This window comes from Danio rerio, chromosome 23, assembly GCF_049306965.1.
Source record: "Danio rerio strain Tuebingen ecotype United States chromosome 23, GRCz12tu, whole genome shotgun sequence".
Classification (NCBI taxonomy): Eukaryota; Metazoa; Chordata; class Actinopteri; order Cypriniformes; family Danionidae; genus Danio; species Danio rerio.
In genome coordinates, this window is record NC_133198.1 from 42177501 (window position 1) to 42191594 (window position 14094).

The following is a 14094-nucleotide window of genomic DNA, read 5'->3' on the forward strand; positions in this document are numbered from 1 at the left end:
ACATTTTTATATTTTTAATACAGTAAGTTTTGTAGCGGTAGTTTAAAAAGCATACATTATGTGTTCTGGAAAAGTGGCGTCCTCGCTCTTACACCTGTGTGTTGATATATATTCTTAAAGGATGGCATTAAATGATCTTAACATATGTGGAAACACACATGATAGTGGACAGAAAGCCACAGCGAGATGATAAGTGCAGTTTGAGGAACAGGAAAGAGTTGTGTGTCCCTGGATCACTGTAACTTCCTCGCTTCACATCACTCATGAGGCTCCTTTATGAGAGATGAACTATGTGGATGGATTGGGTTTCTGAGGGACCACTAGTTTCACACAGACACGCACACACACACACACGCACACACACACACACACACGCACACGCACACATACATACATACACACAGCCTGCTTTCAATAAATGTCATAATGTACCAAAATATTTTGAACATTGTGAATTTATACATCAGTATCACTGCAATGCAGAATCTGGGGTAAGACAAGTAAATAAACAGCTAAAATTTTGTTTCTATGGTGCTCTAGGAGGTTGTTGTGGTGTTGCTAAGGTGTTTTAAATGTTTGACATTATGCTGTGTTCTTACTTTTATTCTCTGTGCAGTGGCTATGGTGTTTTGGGTGTTTAACTGCATGCTTTGTAGTTATTGTGGTGTTTTTTGTGGTTGCTATGACATTGTTAGGGTGTTCTAAGTGTTTCACCACCTGATGTCTAGTTGCTAGGTTGTTCTGTGCAGTGGCTATGGTGTTTTGGGTGTTTAACTGCATGCTTTGTAGTTAATGTGGTGTTTTTTGTGGTTGCTATGACATTGTTAGGGTGTTCTAAGTGTTTCACCACCTGATGTCTAGTTGCTAGGGTGCTCTGTGCAGTTGCTATGGTGTTTTGGGTGTTTAACTGCATGCTATGAAGTTAATGTGGTGTCCTTGGTGGTTGCTATGACATTTCTAGAGTGTTCTAAGTGTTTAACATCCTGATGTCTAGTTGCTAGGGTGCTCTGTGCAGTTGCTATGGTGATGTGGGTGTTTAACTGCATGCTATGTAGTTAATGTGGTGTTCTTTGTGGTTGCTGTGACATTGTTAGGGTGTTCTAGGAGTTTGATCCCCTGGTGTCTAATTGCTAGGGTGCTCTGTGCTATTGCTATAGTGTTGTGGGTGTTTAACTGCATGCTCTGTAGTTAATATGGTGTTCTATGTGGTTGCTGTGACATTGCTAGGGTGTTCTAGGTGTTTGATCATTTGATGTTTAGTTGCCAGGGTGCTCTGGGCAGTTGCTATGGTGTTGTGGGTGTTTATCTGCATGCTATGTAGTTAATATGGTATTCATTGTGGTTGTTATGACATTGTTAAGGTGTTCTAGGTGTTTGACCACCTGATGTCTAGTTGCTAGGGTGCTCTATGCAGTTGCTATGGTGTTGTGGGTGTTTAACTGCATGCTATGTAGGTAATAGGGTGTTCTCTGTGGTTGCTATGACATAGTTAGGGTGTTTTAGGTGTTTGATAGCAGATGTCTAGTTGCTAGTGTGCTCTGTGTAGTTGCTATTGTGTTTTGGGTGTTTAACAGCATGCCTTGTAGATGATTTGGTGTTCTTTGTGGTTGCTATTGGGTTGTTAAGGTGTTCTAGTAGTTTGACAGCAGATATGTAATTGCTAGCGTGTTCGGTTTGGTTACTATGGTGTTTTGTAGGGTGTTCTGGATGTTTGACATCATGCTGTGTAGTTACTGTTATGCTCTGTGTGGTTGCTATGGTGTTGTGGGTGTTTAACTGCATGCTCTGTAGTTAATAAGGTGTTCTTTGTGGTTGCTATGACATTCTTAAGGTGTTCTAGATGTTTCACAGCAGATGTGTAGTTGCTAGGGCGCTCTGTGTGGTTGCTATGCTGTTACGGGTGTTTAACTGCATGCCTTGTAGTTAACTTCATGTTCTTTGTGGTTGCTATGGCATTGTGAGGGTGTTCTAGGTGTTCGACAGCAGATGTGTAGTTGCTAGGGTGCTCATTGTGCTTGCTATGGTGTTGTGGGCGTTTAAATGCATTCTAGGTGTTTGCAGTGTGTGTAGTTGCTAAGGGGATTCTTTTGATTGCTTGATTGCTGTTTTTAGGGTGTTCGAAGTGTTTGACATCATTATGTGTAGTTAAATTTATGCTCTGGGTGGTTGCTAGGGTTTTTTGAGTGTTCAACTGTGCAGTTCGGATGGTTCTCTGAGCAGTTATAGTGTTGCTAAGGTGTTCTTGGAGTTTGAAATCATGCCATGGTGTTACTAGGGTGCTCTTTTTGTTTTGACAGTTTGCTTTGTAGTTGCTAGGGTCCTCAGGGTGGTTACTGTGGTGTTGCTAGGGTGTTCTGGGTGTTTTATGTCATGCTATGTAGTTGATAGGGTGCTCTGTTTGTTTGCTTTGGTGTTTTTGTAGTGTGTTCTATGTGTTTGCCAAGGCTTGTGATATAGTTGCAAGGGCTCTCTGACTAGTGGCTATGGGGTTGCTAGGGTGTTTAGGGCATTTGACAAGAAATAATGTGCAGTTGCTATGGAGCTCTGTGTGATTCTTATGGCATTGCTATGGTGGTGGGTGTATAACTGCATGCTGTGTATGTTTTAGGCTGCTTCCATTTTTTGGTTGCTATGGTGATTTTTATGGTGTTTTACAGCATGCTGTATAGTTGCTAGGGTGTTCTGATTGTTTTCTATTATGTCTCTTATGGTGTTCTGGGTGCTTGCTGCCATGCTATGCATTTGCTAGAGTGCTCTGGGTGGATATGATGGTGTTGCTAGGGTGTCTTGGTGTTTGATACCATGTCGTGTATTTATTAAGGTGTTCTGGGTGGATATGGTGTTATTGCTAGGTTGTCTTGGTGTTTGATACCATGCTGTGTAGTTACTAGGGTGTTCTAGGTGGTTACTTAAGTTGTTGGTAGTATTTTCTGGGTGGTTTCTGTGGTGTTGCTACTGTGTTCTGGCTGTTTGACACCATGCTATGTTGTTGTTTGTGTCATTGTGGTTTTCCAGGGGGTTGGTATGGCATTGCTAGGGTGTTCCAGGTAGTTATTGTTGTTGGTAGGCTATTTTTAATGTTGTAGCGTGTTCTAGATGGATATGCTGATGTTGCTAGGGTGTTTTGGTGTTTAATACCATGTTGTGTATTTTCTAAGGTGTTCTGGGTGGATGCTAAAGTTGTTGTTAATGTATTATGGCTGGTTGCTATGATGTTGCTACTGTACTATGGCTGTTTGACACCATGCTATGCCTCTGTTACGTTGTTGTTATGGTGTTCAAAGTGGTTTGTATGGCATTGCTAGGGTGTTTCAGGTATTTGTTGTTGTTAGGCCAATTTAATGTTCTAAGGTGTTCTGAGTGGATATGGTGGTGTTGCCAGGGTGTTGTGTATTAATATTATGCTGTGTATTTATAAGGGTGTTCTGGGTGGTTGCTAGTTATTGTTAATGAATTCTGTCTGGTTGCTGTGGTGTTGCTGATGTGCTCTGGCTGTTTGACACCATGCTATGTTGTTGCTAGGGTGTTGTTATGGTGTCTCAGAGGGTTGGTATGGCATTGCTAGGGTGTACTTTTGATGTTCTAGGGTGCTCTGGGTGGATATGGGGATGTTGCTAGGGTGTCTTGGTGTTTGATGCCATGTTGTGTATTTTCTAGGATGTTCTGGGTGGTTGCTAAAGTTGTTGTTAATGTATTCTGGCTGGTTGTTGTGATGTTGCTACTGTGCTCTCGCTGTTCGACACCATGCTTTGTTGTTGTTAGGGTGTTTATGGTGTTCCAGGGGGGTTGTATGGCATTGCTAGGGTGTTCCAGGTATTTGTTGTTGTAAGGCTATTTTTAATGTTGTAGGGTGTTCTGGGTGGTTTCTGTGACATTGCTTGCTCGTTGTTTGGGTGTTCTGATCAGAAGCAGCGGAAGTTTGTGAATTGTTGTTGGCTTGAAGTTTCTGGCTTTCATTAATAACACAGAGGCACTCCTGACTTGAGCAGATTGGTGGATGGCTCTCTCGTCAGGAAGTGTGTGCTCTGTTAATGACAGCTGCTGTAAACATTAGCAGTTGGGCACCTCACCACCCCTCGTCTCCTCCTTCCCCAGAGCATGCTTCACTTTTTCCATGTAAAAACTTCAGGAGGAAAAACAACACACATGTGTGTCTATAGAGCACCTACAGAGCAGTGTACAGTTTAGACTCCCAACTGTGCTTATGTTACTGAAATCACTACTGCTACACTTGAGATTTCAATGTTCAGTGTTTGCTTTTTTAATTATATACAGTTGAAGTCAGAATTATTAGCCCCCCTGAATTATTAGCCCCACTGTTTATTTTTCCCCCAATTTCTGTTTAACGGAGAGAAGATTTTTTCAACACATTTCTAAACATAATAGTTTTAATAACTCATTTCTAATAACTGATTTATTTCATCTTTGCCATGATGACAGTAAAAAAAAATTTTACTAGAATTTTTTAAGACACTTCTATACAGCCTTAAGTGACATTTAAAGGCTTAACTAGGTTAATTTGGTTAACTAGGCAGGATAGGATAAGTAGACAAGTCATTGTATAGCGATGGTTTATCTGTAGACTACCGAAAAAAATATATCCTAAAGAGGCTAATAATTTTGTCCTTAAAATGTTATTTAAAAAAATTATAACTGCTTTTATTTTAGCTGAAATAAAACAAATAAGACTTTCTCCAGAAGGAAAAATATTATCAGAAATACTGTGAAATTTTCCTTGCTCTTTTAAACATAATTTGGGAAATATAAATAAATTTTGGGAAATATAAAAATATAAAATAAAATAAAAATATTTAAAAAAATAAATAAAATAAATTCAAAGGGGGGCTAATAACTCTGACTTCAACTGTATATGCATTTCATTACAAACTAAATCAAACCAATATCAATAAATCAAAACAAGCGTTATAAAAATTAAATACAAGTAATGATTCAATTAAAAATAAAGAACAACCCAGTAACTGCAAAACAATATACAAAATGACACTTAGAAGGCCATACACTGCAATAATGCTTTTCTTACTTAGATTTTTTGTCTTGTTTCTAGTCCAAATATCTAAAAGTTCTTAAATCAAGAAGCATTTTCTATACAAGCAAAACATATTGTCTTGTTTTAAGAAATAATATGCTAAATTGAAGTGAGTTTTTCCTTAAATCAAGCAAAATAATCTGCCAATGTGGTAAGCAAAATAATCTTATCACAAATCGAAAGTCAAGACCTGTCAGATTATTTATTATACCCCTTAGAACATTGGGATTTACTTCTCTGAACACAATGTAGCTGTTTTTGTTGCCTGTGCCTTTAATGCTGGTTGTCCCTGCCCACCGTTCCCACGTGCCTGTCAGAGTGTGTCTCAATCTCTGCATCGGCTACGTCGGATAAACAGCACAGTGACAGAGATGAAGAAAGCAGATCTCACGTAACGTTTGTGAGAAATACTACAGTAAAAACTTTCCCAATGATTATTTGATGTATTTGTTGTGGAGTTGCAACGATGAGTCAAAACGCAATGTTGTTAAAAAGTTCACACAGACACACACACACACACACACACACACAGCGCATTTAACTTTGCACTGTTTTTGCATGGCAAATGTGACAGGATACACGTTATTGTCCACTTCTGTATGGATATCCGTTATATTAATATACAAAATAAACCTGATTTAACATCCACAAACTGGGATTAAAGCGTCTTCTTTTATAATTGTAGTGACATGCGGCTGTGGTAATAAAGATGGTAAAACCACTGTAATTTATAACAAACATGCACTATTTTAAAAACGTTGATGATGATTGATGATCAGAGAGCTGAACAGATCTTTAATCCCAGTTGCCTTGCTCACGTCCTGTCTTGTTTATATGATGTTATACAACAGTTCTGTCTGGTTCTTGAATCTGATTGGCTGATAGCAGTGAGATATTTTGCCAGTAAAAGCACACAAAGACCACTTCAACTTTTTGTACCAATCCACCCACATACAAGCAGAGGACGCTCTACAGTTTGACAAATATTCCTGCTGTTGGGCAACATAATGTACTTTTGAGGCTATTTTAGTCGAGAATGTAGTTGTTTATATTGCAACTATGCAGTTTAGGATAGTGCTTATTTTAAAATATTTATCATTTTTGAAAGACAGCAAGTCGGTGTACAAAGACGGTTGACGATGCAGTCTAAATTGCGCATCCCATGCACGCTGCACTATCCCATGATGCCCTGGGAGAAAATTGATGAATGCGAGTAAGGCAACACAACTGACACAGGTAGGTCACATGACCATGACAAAATGGCGGATGTAGTACGTCCGAATTCCATTCATACTTTTCACATTCATACTGTATAGAACATACTTTTCTAACGGCCAAGTAGTACATTTAAATTCAAATGCAGTACCTACTGAGTAGTAGGCGGTTTTGGACGCAGCCACTGTGTTTTCTTGAGCGCGAATAAGAAGCAGAATAAAATAAGTGCTGCTTTTTTTAAGGTGGACCGAATAGAGTCAATAAGAAGCTGCAAATAAGAAGGTAGATTCAGCCTCGTCCCTTCTTATCGCAAACACAACAGCAGTCTGGTAGTGATTATGCTGCTTTTTTCGGGGTTAATTATTGTGACATTGTAACGGTTGCTTAATGTTTGATAAGCATTGTGTATAAATGTCATATCCCCTTTAAGAGGAGATATCTTCTGTGGTTGTTTTACCTTTGAGATGTAAGCACGCATGGATGGGAGCTCTGAGGAGAAGCGTGTGATGGTCGCTCTACCACTGTAAGTTATCATTCTTTTATTTCAATAATGTTACATTTTATTTTACGACGGATGTTTGAGTGCCTTTTTCTTTTCCTTTTGCCTTCTCATAGTGGTTGACTGGCATTTATGTAGTCGACAGCACTTGGGAGAAACGCATAAATGCCAATAGGAAGAGCAAAATTGTCTCATTTTTTTCAATCCTTAAAGTCTCCGGGTAAACGCTGGGACACCTAGCCTTATCATTTTAAAATGTGAGTGAGCAAAATCAGCTGTTTTGCCTTTAGAAATTACTCTAGAGAATCATTCAAACACTAGCTCTAAAGTGACGTTGGTAAATTAGTAACGGCTTCTGCTATTCTAACATCAGCTGCAGATGTGAATGAATGGCGGAAGAAAGTAGTTACCAATACAAAAGGGTTTCAGACTCTCCGTGTTTGATTTTCTTGTTTATATACACGATTGTGCCGTCGAACTGTTGTATCAACGCAATATCACACTCATAGCAGTGCAATATGGCTGTATATCAGCACAGGTGGGACCTGCGGCCTCAAAGCACGCCTCCCACCAGTGCTGATATACAGCTATATCGCACTGCTGCTCATGTGATATAATGCTCATATACGAGTTACTATGGAGTCTAGTTAATACAAAACTGTTAATCAATATGGTGGGCGGCGAAACCGCACTTCAAGTTGCAGTCGGCCTTAAAATGGGAGGGATATTAGTAATTGCATTGCATGCCTTGCAGCTAGATAGCGACATGATAAAATACTGTAAACACAGCAACATCGTAAAAAGTATATAAACACATAAAAGCATCCAGAAGATCCCAACACTTGCATAAAACAATATATGAATTAATTATTTAATACGTTTTGTCCCTAATTTTCTATGATTGTACTACTGATCTGTATAATTTTATATACGAATATGCATAATAATCTGTGTTTCTCTTATTTAATTCTCTACTGTTTAAAATGTAACACAACAAAAATACTTTCCTCTCAGTTTCCCATTCTCAATATATTATGATTTCCATAAATGCTGACATTCCATCAAAGCGATAATCAAAACATTTAATAACACAAAAACCACAATTAATTATTCAACCTGGTTTTGTTTAAATATTTAGCCAACGTTGTTTTATTTACAATTCGAGAACGCAGTCGGAGCAAACGCTTGTCCGAAATGTTGTTTTGTCTTTGTTGTTCATAAAGCGGTAACCTAAGCTGCCCTGCGCTTGGCGTTTTAATGCGTCCATTCCTGTTCTTGATTGCACTTGGAGGTCACCAGGATCTAAAGTCACTGGAAGCAGTTAAAATAATAAGAGCCGAGCACATGTTGGAGGTTATGAGATGTGGCCCCCTCGACACACAGAGTCAAAAACCCTGTTGTTGTGTTTCATTGACCTGTTTGTTTAAAACTTGCGCAAATATTTGTGTAAACTGATTTATAGCAAAACATTCGATGCGAGTTATTGCTGATATATGAATACAAATACACAACACCACATAAACCAAGCTCGTTTTCCTTTCATATTTTTTAGGTGACTCAGCTACTTTTCGTGTAACGGCGAGTAAACACGCGCATGTAAATATAAATCATAAATGGGGTGCGTGTGATTGTATGTGTTTTGAGGGAAGACTGCACGCTTCCTGTTTACCTTTCCATCAATGGTGCGTTTCATACAAGGGTCAAAGACAAGACGTCTGCACTAAATTGGACTTACTTATAAATTAAATACACGTTAATGAATACAACTAAGTAAATGCTTCAAATAGCTTGCAAAGATATGGGTGCAATAACATTTCCTCGTCATTTAGTGGAACATATACACTCACAGACCACTTTATTAGGTACACCTTACTCGCACCGGGTTGGAACCCCTTGGCTTGTAAGGTTTTTCTTAAATACTATTCTACAGTTGTGCCTCCAAATAACTCAAATGTTGTTAATTAGCCAATCAGAAACTTTCAAAACCTTGACACCATCCTTTGAGCTTTTTCAGAGATATAATAATCTTATTATATGTAAACTTCACTTGAAAACTTTCAAGAAAAAATCTCTCTCTCATTATTTTGCTATTAAGCATAACAGAAACAAATGTGATAATCCTAACTTACCTAATAGAGAAAAAGTTTAGTCACATTAACATCTGACTTTTTTTAAAGGTTATTTGCCCTTTTACACAGTGTATGTAAACGTCTTGTTTCAACTGTATGTAAAAAAAAAAATACATTTAACAACTGACTAGTGCATACAAAAATAAGTTATTTTATTAGATTTTAACAGATAAAAAAAAATAACACAGAATGACATTTTAGCGGACATCATAGTAAAACTGAAATGAAACACTACAGTTTTTGATGTACAGAGAGAAAAAAGCAACAACAAATTTGAAAGCTGTGTTTCGGCCCATAAATATACCCAAACTTCCACACAACTTCATTACAGGACAGCAGGAGATTTATTTGAGTTAAAGGCTGGTGCAACTGTTTTGCAAATGACACCATCTTCCCTATAAATTATAATTTAACACATGTGGTGGCAATTTCCTGTTCATTTATTTCACATAAGGTACATGTAAACATATATCAGTCACAATGCCCTCTTGCATGCACTTTCAAAGAAACACTGTCGTATGTTAAAGTTGTGTTTCTGTCCACCTAAGGGCAATAAATGATACATTGTTGCATTTTCTGCCGACTTTGGGTCGTTTTCACACCACACTGCTGGCTGTGGTCCGAACCACTTGAAACGAACCAAAGTGCAGTCATCTGACAAAATCCACATCTCTCATTGGCCAGATGTTGTTAAACATATTTCCTAAACTGCCTATTGATTGGTCAGAATTCAGGTGCGGGAAAATGCCAATGAACTCCCACAAGTAAACAAAACCAGCAGACACAAAATGGACGACTGCGCTGACTGATTGTATTCCTGCTTTAGACAAACTATACATTTCGCACGGCTGCGGCTGGAAAATGCATCGATCGTCACTTCAGGAGGAGGCGTGAATTCATTTAGCTAAACTGTCACATGGTCATCTTGCAGAAATATTACCAACGATCCATCAGGTAATGTTTTACCATCTCTCTCGCTCTGTTGGTAAAGTGCTGTCAACAAATATTTTTCCACGATATCCCATAATGCACAGCGCATCGGCCTACGGCAGCTGGTTTAGTCCAAAAGAGTCCAAAAGTCGCAGTACTTTTTGCGGTTGGACCTGTTTTAGTACGAATCATTTTCTCACCACAAATGAACCACTCCAGGGTTCGTTTAAAAGCGTACCGAGACCCCCTCTTCAAGCAGGTCTCGGTACGCTTATTTGGTCCTCTTTTGGCGCGCACTCGAGTACGATTGCTGCATTCTCACCTGCCCAAACGAACCGCACCAAAAGGGAAAACGAACTCTAGTGCGATTCAATCAAACTGAATAAGGGAGGTGTGAAAGCACCCTGAATTCTTAATCTGGGCCTGTTCATCATGATGCATTTTTCCTTCTATGTGCGATTTGATTGGACAGGAATCACAGGACGGATTTTTCTAATCCCCATAGACAAGAAAAAGTAGTGACCGCAGGTACAGGGGAGTAGTGGAGTAAAAGTACTGATACTGCACTAAAACTGTCCTCAAGGGAAAGTAAAAGTACACAATTATAAAGCTACCTAGTAAATTACAATACCTGAGAAAAACTAGTCGGTTACAGTAGTTTAAGTATTTGTAATTTGATATTTCACACTGCTGGTTGCGACTCATTTTAAATGAGTAGTTTGAATAAACTTCAGCTTTTTTGAGTGTAAAAGCACCCTAGTAACAGCATGGCAACACGCTAAAATACAACTAGAATACTTCTGCAACTATATAAATAACTTTAAAACTTATAAAGAATATTATAGTAACAGTATAGCAACATTTTTAAAAGAAACAAAAATAAACGGCACTCCTGCAACCACATAGCAACACCCTGGCAACTGCACACAACCCCATGCAGGGTCAAATATCACTTTTCAGTGCTCTTTTTTTTCCAGCAGATGTCTGAATATAGTTTCATCAGCAACTGTTGTTCTCCCTCCGCATGTCATTCTTCCAGTCGCTGGCAGTCCTGCACGGCTGTGCACTGGGAACAATTAGGATTAATGATTGATGGAAGGCTTCAGGAATCAGCTGGCCGCATCTTCAGCTCTGTGTGTTTCCAGCAGTCAGGCCGGTGACAGTGACCCTCAGCTCTGCACATCTGTGCTCCACGAGTGTCTGCAGCTGCCGCCATCTCCACGTGTGGATGTACACCTGTCCAATCCAAGCTCTTTCACGGCACAGCCTCTGGCGAATGCACATCCTAAACCACTTCCAACTCCTCTCTTGACTACCCAGCTGGTTTGTGATCACTACTTCATCCTTTTACAAAGTAGCATATGCAATTTTACATACTTTTGAAAGAGATCAATTATAATGCTAATAATTTAAATAGTTTTTATTCTAAACGTTCGTTTAAACAGTCATAATAGTAGTTTATTTGTATATTTATATTAGGAAACCTTTATAGGGCACTCATAAAGAAGCTCACAGGAAAGCTTTTGAGCTTTTGAGTGGAGCACAGTCTGGGGAAGACTTTGGAGATGTGTCTGGGATTAGGGAGAGCTTTGGAGTGAAGTCTGAAACTGGGGATGGCTCATGAATGAGCTCTGGAGCAGACATTAGGACTGGAGCAGGCTCTGCTGTGGACTTGAAGACTGGAGTGGGTTCTTCGGTGGACCAGAGAACTGGAGTGAACTGGGGTGGCGTCCTGAAATGGAGTTGGCTCCGGAGCAAAGTCTGGGACTGGAGAGAGCTCATGAGAGGTATCAGGACGGAAGGGGGCTCAGCTTTGAGCTCTGGAGCAGATTTGAGGACTGGAGCAGGCACTGTAGTGAACTCTAAGACTGGAGCGAGCTTTGGTGTGAAGTCCTGGAATAGAAGGTAAGGGTTCAGCCAAACCACACAGGATGGCAATCTCCATGATGAGCAGCGCTGCTTATGGAGGCACATACTATCTGTGCTGTTTGAGAGTTAAAGACCACTGGGCTTGAGAGGCTGCTGAGATCCCATCTGCTCACATCAACACCAGCAGAGGATCTCCCATGCTGGATGCAGGCTCTTGCCTGGTGGGTTAGATTGGGTTAGGGTTGAGTAGAGGGTGCCATGGGACAAGACTCGGGAACAGTGGTCAAAATGGTCATGATGGAGTTATGGCCCGTAGAGTATGGTACAGTACGGGTTGTTTTGGGTCACCTTTATCAGGCTTGCGTTTTCACTACCAAAATTTACCAGAGGTAGAAACGACAGAAAGTTCCAGTCAACGTCATTCTCGCTCGAGGAAATGTCAAGTAAAGCTGTACGGGTTGTTCACATGTCAAATGAGAAGCACTTCTCACAAAACAGATACTGTATACACGTAAATACTTGTTTATAAATGTTCATTGCTAGCCTTTCTATGAACATGGTTTGATTATAACTGCAGATCAATGATATAAAATAAATAAATGCAACATATATGAACACATACAGCCCCTTACAGTCTCCGATTTGTTACCAATTACAGATAAACTACACACAGCATACATTTAGTCCTTATTTGGGTACAAAAACAACGTGCAGCAAACCCCACAGTCAGTGCAAACCTCTTATCGGTATCTTTAATCTTCAGCAGCAAATGTAACCTCTTGTTATAAAGTAATTCAGTCATTCCGAGTTCATAATAGTCTAAAAGTCTGTTGTCCGTTTTTGAAATGATCGGATATCAGAAGAGACAGGAAAGACGACCCGAACCGTACCGTACTGTACCAGTCAGTGGAAACGAGCCATTAGAAAACAACCAAGGAATCTATGGTACCAAATAACGCACATGGGACAAGATGCACAGAAAGAACAGTGAATCTGGAAACAGGTAATAATTGAGATTAAAATATCAAGTACAGATACACGGGGGAACCGTTTATTGCACCATTCATAAGTCATAATTGGCATAAAAAGTGTTAATAATAATAATACAATAATATTAATAACTTTTTGAACAGATTTAATGGTGGCAGAAGTTATGACATGGTTTAAATTGGCTGTTTCATTCACACACACTTCATTCGTCTTTTCAAGCTGATCTTCTGAATGGCCCGTGATTGAACTGTGTGTGTCTGCCAGCTCCCTTTCTGCCCTCTAATGTTTAGTTACTGTTGAATCCAGCGAGCTCCAGAGGACACAAAGGGCCACCCCACAGATGGCCGAGGATCAGAGGCTGTCAGCGCACTCCAACAAGCCCCGCAGTCTCCACAGGAGAAGAGCCGGCCTCAATGGGGGCATTTCCACCAGCTTCTATAGCCCCCCGCTGGGCATTTGTAAAATGATTTGTGGCAAATTTGTTGGATCAATATGGATGCCGGAGGTGAGGAGGAGCACGGCTTGGTTCCTCGTGGTTGCTCTGTTTGAAGCAGCGCGGCGGTGAAGACATCTGGAGTTCGGCGGTGACGACAGGTTGACCGTGACAAAACTCGTCCCTGTAATTGGTTGTGATGGGCTTGGGACGGAGCGATTGTGTTGGAGGTGACTTGCGTTTGTGGGTGGACTTTTTGGGAAGCGTGACGAGGGGAAATGAGAAAGTGTACGTTCAGATTAAGGATGGTCGGTGATGGAAGATTTGGGGTTAAAGACAATTATTTTTTGCTTTTTTTATTCTTCAAAATGAATGATTAATCAGTTCTTTTCTGCCCCCAAAATTTTCACACATAAAAGTGTCACATTAACAACTAATTAACAAAAATAATAAATAAAAATAAAAGTAATTAATTAATTAAACAAAATATAAATTGTTTATAATTTAATATAACAAAACAAATGATGTCACCAAACCCTAAATATTCTGGGTAAATTTTATACCACTGTCACCACGGTTATGCTTACTGGGAGATTACTGGGAACAGATGTCAAATATTACCAAAGGAAAGTTCACAGTGATCAGAGTCATCTTAAAACACGGAAAACTCACAAAATTTTAGATTTAAAAGAATGGGCCAATATAATGACTAAAACAGCTTAGTATGAATGTTTAATTTACACATTACATAATAAGGACTAAGCAGGGGTCCCTGTATGTATCCCCGTGTGGGAAGACGTTTGGTCTTATGTGACGATGTCTTGTAACAATTTAAAATTATTCACTAGGTTTTTTTAAATATTGTACTTTTTTCCATAGTAGTTTGCATAGTTCCACTGTATACATCCTGGCTTTGCATTTAGTAGGCCTGCCAGTGATCATTTGCAATATGTGTTTGTATTATTTTGTCATGTACCAAAAG

The 14094-nt window shown here is 39.5% G+C and overlaps 1 long non-coding RNA gene across 4 annotated transcripts in view; it reads left to right on the plus strand.

The window, feature by feature from the left end:
* LOC141380553 (uncharacterized) overlaps positions 1-13551 on the plus strand; it is an 80667-nt gene extending 67116 nt beyond the window's left edge. For 3 of the 4 annotated variants that reach the window (XR_012398706.1, XR_012398705.1, XR_012398704.1), the window contains 2 exons: positions 10860-11143; positions 11300-13551. This is a non-coding gene — a long non-coding RNA (uncharacterized lncRNA). Of the gene's footprint in view, positions 1-6726; positions 6786-10859; positions 11144-11299 lie in introns of all 4 variants that reach the window. The other variant, XR_012398703.1, reaches the window with a different exon arrangement.
* The last annotated feature ends 543 nt before the right edge of the window (positions 13552-14094 follow it).